The sequence below is a fragment of the Myotis lucifugus genome, unplaced genomic scaffold, assembly GCF_000147115.1.
Source record: "Myotis lucifugus unplaced genomic scaffold, Myoluc2.0 scaffold_665, whole genome shotgun sequence".
NCBI classification, from domain to species: Eukaryota; Metazoa; Chordata; class Mammalia; order Chiroptera; family Vespertilionidae; genus Myotis; species Myotis lucifugus.
In genome coordinates, this window is record NW_005871713.1 from 170,327 (window position 1) to 180,281 (window position 9,955).

Sequence of the window (9,955 nt, forward strand, 5' to 3'; positions counted from 1 at the left end):
GGATTTATCTCAGGCATGCAAGGCTGGTACAATATTCACAAATCAATAAATGTAATACATCACATAAACAAAATGAAAGATAAAAATCATACAATCATAACAATACATGCAGAAAAAGTATTTGACAAAATCCAGCACCCACTTTTCATAAAAACTTTCAGCAAAGTGGAATAGAGGGATTATGCCTCAACATAATAAAGGCCATATGTGACAAACCTACAGCTAATATCATACTCAATGGGCAAAAACTAAAAGTGTTCCCCCTACGAAAGGGAACAAGACAGGGATGTCTGCTTTCACCACTTTTATTCTTAGCCACAGGGATCAGAAAGGAAGAAAAAATAAAAGCATCCATTTGTCTTTAATAAATCGTCAATCACCAACTAGTGTTGGCTAACTAAGTGGAAAACTAGTGATCAGAACCATATATTCTCCTTCCAAAATCCGCTCTTCCAAAAGCCACGCTGCCACCTGAAATTAATAACCTGCAGATGGACCATTTGAGGTCTTCGCCGAATGTCCGTGGAAGGAGAGGTCACGAGGACACTGAAAGCAGAAGCGGTCACTTCAGTGTAGATCACATGGGTGAGAAAATCTCCCCTTTTGCATCCCTCTATACATCTAAAATCTACTTCCAAAAGCCAATATAATTATATTCTGTAAGATTTTTATTTCACTTTTGCCATGCTCAATATTTTCACCACACAGTGAATACCAGCATGTCATAAATAAGTTAAAAAGTGGAACATAGCCAGAACCCCAAAAGGCCCTTTTTAAAATCTATAATAATAAAAGTGTAATATGCTACTTAGACCAGACAGCCGAACGACTTTCTGGATGTCCTTCCTGATGTCCTGCTGGATGACCTTCTGGATGAAGCTGGGGCTGCGAGGGCCAAGGCAAGCTGTTGTTGCTTCTATCGACCAGCAGGCTGTGGTGGGTGGGCGGGGGAAGAAGGCCTACTCTTGCATGAATTTCATGCATCATATATATATATAATCTTATTGCCTTCAGGAGAGGGAAAGATAGAAACATCAATGTTGAAAGAGAATAATTGACTGGCTGCCTCCTGCATGCCCCACACTGGGGATTGAGCCTACAACCCAAGCATGTACCCAGGAATTAAACCTTAGCCTCCTGGTTCATAGGTTGATGTTCAACCAGTGAGCCACACTGACCGGGCACCAAAAAGCCCTTTATATAATAACCTGATTGTTGTATACCATCACCTTTTTCAAAATGTAATTAGTATCTTGACTGTTAGAGTAACCACTTTCTTGCTTTCCATTATTAAATGATTTACCAGATAAGAATGAATCCTAAAACAATACAGATCAACTTTGTCTTATTAAAAAAATACATAACAAAATCATAAATCATGGGTCTTTGCATGTACATTTTATGCACTCATCATTACATTTGTAAGATTTATCCATGCTGTTGTATGTAAGTGCATTTCCTTTATTTTCCCTCTGTTATTCTGTTAATTGTATAATGTCACTTAGTTATCCATTCTACTCTTATTTCTCCAGATATTTGAGGTATAATATCCATTCTTCTCTGGATTTATATACGAATGTCATCTATTTGCTGTTTATTTATTACAAACAATGCCGCTCTGGATATTTGTAGACATGTCTTTTGGTGAACTTGTGATTGCATTCTGTTGGATATGTACCAAGAAGATCGATTAATGCATCATATTGTGTAGGTATCTTCAATGGTAATGGATGAGTGAAAACATTTTTATGAAGTGTTATAACAATTTACTTTTCTTGCCAGCGGTTCTCACTGCTTTGCAACTTCACCAACACTTGGAATTGACAAGTGTTCTCATGTTGGACCTTCTGGTTGATGTCTAGTGTTATCTATTGATACCGTCTCATTGAATTCACATTCTCTTCATTACTAATGAGGTGAAACCTCATATGCTGATTATTCTTTATGCTGATTATTCTCTGCTCACATCTCCTTCCTGAAATCCACCCTCTGCCTTTTCTGCTGTAGCTGGTTTGGCTCAGTGGATAGAGTCTTGGATTGCAGACTGAAGGGTCCCGGTTTCAATGCTGGTCAAAGGCACATGCCCGTGTTGGGGGCTCAGTCCCCAGTGGGAGTCGTGCAGGAGGCAGCTGATAAATAATTCTCTATCATCATTGATGTTTCTATCTCTCCCTCTCCCTTCCTCTCTGAAATTAATAAAAATATATTTTTAAAAAAGAAATGAGATTATGCTAAAAATAGTAATGATTTTGCCATGCTTTAAAATAATATATTCTTAATGAACTAATACTTTGAATTTAAGTCAGAATTCTATCAACTAATTGCAGGTTCATGTGACAATTAGAAAATGTTCTTATTGTAGAACATATCGAATCACAACATAAAAAGAGTTTTTATAAACACAATTTACAGGATAACATAGTATATTGTCAATAAATATGGCAAAAGCTATTTTTAACTGTCAAGTATATATTTAAGGACAAGGAGAATTAAAATTGGGTGGGTACAATTTAAATTCCAATATACCATAAGTTACCAACGATATCAAAATTTATCTTAACTAGGCACTGTTATTAAATGGAATCAGTGTAAGCCAATAATGTTGGGAAGAAAATAAAACTGTGGGGAAGTTTAAAAGTCAGAATAAGAACCCAGTTATAAGACAGAAAATAAGTCAGAGTCCTATTGACAGATTAAATATGTATTTAATTAATCAGGTCTGTTGCCCACATATGAAAAGGAAAAATACTTGGTAAGGGATATAAACAATTTGGAACTAGGAGAGGTTTGTTTTAGTTTTAACTCTGCAACAGGTGACTTCGAGGAAAGATGTCTTTAATATTCCTGTACTTCATTGTCTGCACCTGTTCACTAGAAACAAAATCCCCACCCTTGGTAGCTCACTGTCTTGACTGAAGATTAAATTAGAGAACACACGTGAAAATTCCTTGTAAACCACATTTTAACATTATTAAGAAACACTTGCTACTGTGTTATTCATAGGTTACATACATAACAGGTTCCCAGTTTAAATATCACTTCCCAGCTATGGATAAAGGCACTCTTATGCTAAACCTTGATATGTAATTACATAAATTTATTCAAGCATGAAATTACTTTGTTCATACATAAAATAACAGATTTTTATATGTGTTCTTGCAAATGAATGCATTTGTGTAAATAGTGTACTTCATAGGGTACTTATTTTATTTTGTTCTTTATACTTTTCCTAATAAAATAATATTTGCAGACATAATTCTCTTTATTACTTGTAAACAATAAAATTCATCTAATTTCACACCTGTGGTCAGGGCAGTAAAAATGAAACAGGACTCCATTAATGCAGAACATAAATAAAAAAATGTAAATGTTTCTATGGGTTGAATAGTTATTTTTCTTTTATTTAAATTTCTAATACCAAACCATTAATCTGAAAAAAAAGAGATATTAGAGTTGTGTTCTTTTTAACCTGGCATATTCTTTGGGATCTATCTCCAAGGTATTATAAACATAAGGGTCAATGTCATAAAGATACTAATCATTTCACAAGTCAATTTGAAAATTAGGAAATAATATACCATAAAAAACCAATATGCAATATGAAAACAAAATTTTAAAAATTTTAGGATACCAATAGTTACTAAATCCTATTCAAACTTATTAATTAATTAATCTGATAACATGAATTAAATGATTACATAGGCAAATATATATATTTATAAAGCACTACTATGAAATAAATTTAGGTAAAATCTTAATATAAGGCAATTTGGAAGTATTAAAAGGAGTCTTACATTTCTATAACCATTGAATCGATATTTACACTTCTGAGAATTTATCCTGAGAAAATAACCAGAAATATACCCAAATAGAATATCTGCTTTTTTATTTTTATTTATTTTTTTAAAATATATTTTATTGACTTTTTACAGAGAGGAAGGGAGAGGAAAAGAGAGTCAGAAACATCAATGAGAGAGAAACATTGATCAGATGCCTCTTGCATGCCCCCCACTGGGGATGTGCCCGCAATCAAGGTACACGTCCTTGACCAAAATCCAACCCAGAATCCCTCAGTCCGCAGGCCGACGCTCCATCCACTGAGCCAAACCAGTCAGGGCAAGATCTGCTTTTTTGTATATTTACAAATGGAACCTCATTTAAAAAAATAAATTTACTGAAAAAAAATGAACAAATACATGAGAATGTTAATGGTTATTTATACAGTATTTAATAGATATTTCCCTTCATCGTTTCTGAATGATAAGATTGTATACATTTTATAAGCAAATTTTCTTATATAATTTTATAAATCATTTAAAAGTAATAATTTACAAAGCAAGAACAAAAGTACACAGCACAGTGGGGATTCTATGTGGCATCTTTATGAATTTGTACTTGCACAGCAGTATCGTCTGGAATATTAAGAGATGGGTGTAAACGCAGCATATGCCTGAAATTCATTAAGTACTCAGTACATGGCTGTGGCTGCTTGTTCTGTGGTGGTGATGATGTTCCTGGTGGTAGTAATAGTGGTAATAATAGAATCAATGGCAGTGGGACAGGAACAATGGAGTCAAACAAAAATGTGCTAGTTGGAGTAGCAAAAGTAGCAGTCATAACAGAATATATAAATATAATTAAGGTTTCTAGTAGTTCACAGTAGAAAGTTAAACCAGAAAAGTAGTAGCCGGGTGATTGTTTAGTGTGAAATGTGATACACCATAAGAAAGCAAATCTGAGATGCCATGTAATAGTTTTGTGGCCTTGAACAATCTATTTGATATTGATCTTCGTTTCCTCATCTATAAGGCAGGATGCATACTCTGATACTTACCTGGACAGTTTGGTATTCTCATGTAAGAATGAAGTATTATACAGTGTGTCACAAATATTCAAAAACCACCAGACACTCGGTACAAGGAAATAGATTTTCTTCCTCTGTTTCCTTACAATATTGTATAAATAATTTCACTCTTTTGAAACAAAATATTATTTCTATAATAAAATGCTCATATAGATTTTAAAATCACTATGTACCAATCTAAATATAGAACTTGACATTTTTAAGTGCAGTGACATCACATCCTGTACCCTTTTCCACATTATGGTTTCGTTTTGAGTATGTTTTTCTCTTAGATCAATGACAATATCCTCCAAGAAAGAGACTGGGAGTAATATGCTTATTACTCCTGGCACGTGACACAGTACCTGGAAAATAGGTGTTTATTACTTCTTAATTGAGCTTAAGAAGAGTAACAGGCTGTGATTAATACAGACTAGAAGCCCGGTGCACAAATTTTGTGCACTGGCGGGGTGGGGGTGTGTCTCTCAGCCCGGATCCCGAGCTGGGACATGGTGGCAGCTCGGGATCACGCTGCCTCCTGCCCTGGGCTGCACATGGCAGGCCCAGATGCTGCGCTGGGGTGGGCAGCGGCTCTGGATCTTGCTGCCGCCTGCCCCGCCCGCCCCGCCCTGGGGTGGGCGGCGGTTGGGGATCTCACTGCCACCCTGCAGTGCAGCGGGATCTGCCTGCAGTATGCAAATTTAATGGCCATCTTTGTTTGGTTAATTTGCATACTCTTCTGATTGGCTGATGAGTGTAGCGAAGGTACGGTCAATTAGCATCTTTGTCTTTTATTAGTGTAGAAGTTGAGCTGAGTAATGGGGGCAGCTTAAAGCTAGTGTTTTAATATGGACATTCATGACCAGGAATTCCTACAAAATGACCAGAAGACTAAATTTCCAGGAAATAAATAATGGAAAGCTATGAAACTGTAGGAAATATTGTCAGTGAAAAAAAGTGTTCTGGTTACATGAAAATTAGATGTGAAGTATCCATGGTTTTGCCTTTAAGAGCAATTAATTATGTGTCTATAATTGTAGGTCGACGTGGGGTTAGATTATAGGCTCCCAAAGTCTTAAGAAGTGCTCTGTGGGCACTGGTTTATGAGTAGATGAGACAATCCTGGACAGGATGGCAGTAGCATCCTGAAAGGACAAACAATCAATTCCAAGGCCACGGAGAGACACCACACTCAATGTCAAAACTGTTGAGTGTAGTCATTGCTTCAGAAAGCAGGAGAGCTCTGCAATGGTGAAATCCGAGAGCTACTGCTCATTTGTTACACAGGGTCTGGATCTTCTGAGGGAATTGCAGTTTCCTTGGTCCCAGGGGATCATGAGGGGCAGTTTACTGCCATTACCAAGGTTGAGGAATCCCATTACTGACTCAGAGGGAAAGGCGGGGTTTCACAACAGGTGACTGAAAACAAAGTCATGCCAAGGTTATGGATGACAGGTGAGATCGTGGTAATTCAGTTCCCGGATCTCTTGGTGGATTTATGGAGTAGAGACTGTGTGTCTCTTGTACACTTAACCCCTCCTTTTTTTTTTTTTTTTTTTTTTTTTTTTTTTTGCTTCAGCCATTGTTGCAGCAGCCCGCTTGATGCAGGTGTGACCTGACATCATTTCAGTTTGTCAGGACACCATCCTTTTCCTGTAGTGGAGACTTTCTTTTTCTGCTGCTGTCATAACTGTGGAAATCCACCAAATAACTTTGACACATTCACAACCCAGGAATTTTCAAGAGTGAGACTTGATGAATGACATGGGAAAGCTGGTGGATAAAATATCCTCTGCTTTTTGGTTTCAGGCTTAACCTGCCAAGGTGCACTCCCATGTTCTTAATAGTGACCTGAGGGGAACTGAAACAGAAATGAAGATGACTGAAATGGTCATTCAACTTAAATGTTAATGTTTACATATAATATGTGATTTTAAACATGATTTAATATCTCACAAGGTAGTTAGAAAGTACTGTTCACTGGTTCATTTGGTTGAAATCAAAGTCAACCCTCAAAACCTCTCTAATCGAAAATACGAAAATGAAACTGAATAAATAATCATGTGAAATTTACTGTAACGAATTATTTTGGCTTCAGCCAATTTATAAATTAGCGCTTCCCATACTGTATGCCACATCAGATACTGTTCCAAAGGCCTTAGCTTGTTAGCAGCTTTATGTCTATCCCTTTCTCAGACTGCACACAGTGGAAGTAGATCTTTTGCAGCTCCTTGTGTAAAATTACCATACACTTCTGTCTCCTCTTCCCTAAAAACCATGGGCATAAGTAGGCATACCTATATGATACCATAGATCTCATCAGATCCAGAGTTCAAAATTCAGAATTATTTGCATATTATCCTGCTTAATTGCTATTTTGATCTTCACCATTGGTTTCAGACTGCAGACTTATAATTGCATTTCCCTGAACTCATAGGATACAATTTGATTAGCTCCATATGCCAGTACGTACTGATACTATAATGTTTAGGACACTCTACTTGCATGTTCATCTTTCCCATTCATAGCCCCAATTTTTCCTAGATTGCTTTGATTCTGCATCTAAGATTATAAAAGATACATATTTTGCATAGGGTTACTTTCACCAATGGTGAGAATCCCCAGTATGTCACTTAGGATTGAATGATGTACTTGTCAACTATTAGCTTAAATTAATTCATAAAAGTCATATATGGTTATCTTCCTGACTATTAGGCTGTCAATCTCATTGATGGAATGTTGAGAAAGAGAGGAAAGAAGGGAGGGTGCTGGTATAAAGAAGGAGAGGGAGGTTAGAAAAGAAAGACAGGAGGAAGAGTTGTGGAGAAGCCAGGGTAAGAGGAGTAATGCAAGGTGGAATTCAGTTGAAAGTAGCAGAGAAAAGAACAAAGAATCTGTATGCAAAAGGGCTAAAATGCTGTTAGTGAATTTGACAAGGAGATACTTTTATTTTTACCTGAATATGATTTAGTGATGCTTAACAATTCTCTAGCTTAGATATATTACTTTATAAAGAAATGTGAAGATTTTTTTTTTGTTAATCTTCACCCAAGGATATTTTTCCAATAATTTTTAGAGAGAATGGAAGGAAGGGAGGATAGGGGAGAGAGAGAAAGAGAGAGAGAGAGAAACATCAAGGTGAGAGAGACACATTGATGGGTTGCCTACCACACTCTCCCTAACTGGGCCTGGAATTGAACGTGCAACCCAGGTACATGCCCTTGAATGGAACTGAACCTGAGACCCTTCAGTGCGAGGGCTGACGGTCTAACTACTGAGCGACACTGACCAGGGTTGAAGTATTTTTTTTATCATAAACAAAGTAAAAAAACAATCCACTGAGGAAAAACATTACATATATAACAAAGGATTGCCAACTCTAACATAAAAATAAAATTTTAAAATCAATTTGGCACTATAAATAAAAGGACACAAACAGACTCTCACAGAAAATAAAATATAAACAGCTGAAGTCATGGGAACATACATCTCTCCTCAGTAGGAATGGAAAAACTTTTAATTAGAACATTACTTAGATATTTTTGTCTTCAATATTAGCAAAACAATATTTGAAAAATACTCTTAATAGGGATAAAAATTTTCCTGCACTGTTATAAATTTAAGCGTATTTTTGAAGGCAACTTTGTGATAGATATCAAGAGTCAAAATAATTTTATGTAATTTTGTGTAATAATTTCTTATCTAGAAATGTATTCTAAAGATGCCATAAGAAATACGAAGTTAGACTATTTATAGTGTTGCTAATCACAAATTTAATAGGCTTACATTTTTATAAGATGATGATGCTTAAATAAATAATATTTATAGAGAAATTATACAGCCAGTGATTTTCTTTGTAAAATAATATTGTATGGCATGAAGAATCCTATATAATAAAAGGGTAATATGCAAATTGACCATAACAGTGGAATGACCAGAATGACCGCTGGACCAGTCACTACGAGGTGCACTGAACACCTCTCAATCCCTTCCTGGGCCAGCAGGCTCCCATCGCCTGATGGTGAATGGGGAACCAGGGGCGGGTTGCAGTGGGGGGCGGGGCCGGCTTCTGGCAGCCAGAGAAGATAGCCCTGATCACAGGCCAGGCCTAGGGACCATACCTGTGAACAAATTTTGTGTGCTGAGCCTCTAATATAAGATAATTTAAAGTAGAAAATAGGATAAGCTGTTTAAGTAGCGAGTTTCATATAAAGATTGTGTATGCGTGTGTGCATGCATGCACACACATGCTCTATCTTATTTTGAGATGCCCCTTCCTTTATGTTATTCAAAATAATTACAATAAAAGAAATATCTTACAGTTTTTCATATAGATCATTTCTGCAAACTCTCTTATCCTTGATAATAATAATGTAACCTTTAAAAAATTATGCGAACTACAATTTAGATGAGTAAAGTAGGTTTGAACTACACAGCTCTGCTGATAATCAACAGCTGTTGGAAAAAACAAACAAACAAACCCTTGATTGTTCCTCTATGACATAGGGGGCAGGAAGGAACCCACATGAGAATTGGTACCCAAACCCCCATTCTGCTAATGATAGCTGTTGAGCGTTGGCCTACTTACTTAACCTCTCTATTTCTCTCAGTTACTTCACTACAAAGTAGGAGATATCATTATATCTACTTTATAAGCATTTTGTGAAAATTACAAGTGTTAGTACATTTAAAAGCAGGTAGAGTAGTGATTAACAATTACTAAGCACTAAGTAAATGTTACCATTGTTTTTTTTTTTTTTATGGAATGCTTCACGAATTCGCGTGTCATCCTTGTGCAGGGGCCATGCTAATCTTCTCTGTATTGTTCCAATTTTAGTATATGTGCTGCTGAAGCAAGCACCATTGTTTTTACATTTTATTATAAAACACGACTGCTTCCTGAATAATTGTACTAGCAAAACTTAATCACTACCCCCACTCAAAATTACCTTTCTTTTTCTAATTATTCAAATTTAACAGGGAGCTCTGGGCTAGTGAAATTATTGAAATCTATTTGGGACAATTCATTGAAATTATTTCCAATGAAGCCCAATATCCTTCTGACTTAAAGGTTCCTTACAGATGATTTTTTTAGGTGCAAAAATTTTTCCC

The 9,955-nt window shown here is 36.2% G+C and overlaps 1 non-coding gene across 1 annotated transcript; it reads right to left on the bottom strand.

Annotated features, from left to right (window-relative positions):
- Positions 1-9,597: 9,597 nt before the first annotated feature.
- Positions 9,598-9,704, bottom strand: LOC111823765. Its single transcript, XR_002826857.1, has one exon. It is a non-coding gene; the product is annotated as a U6 spliceosomal RNA (small nuclear RNA).
- Positions 9,705-9,955: the final 251 nt, after the last annotated feature.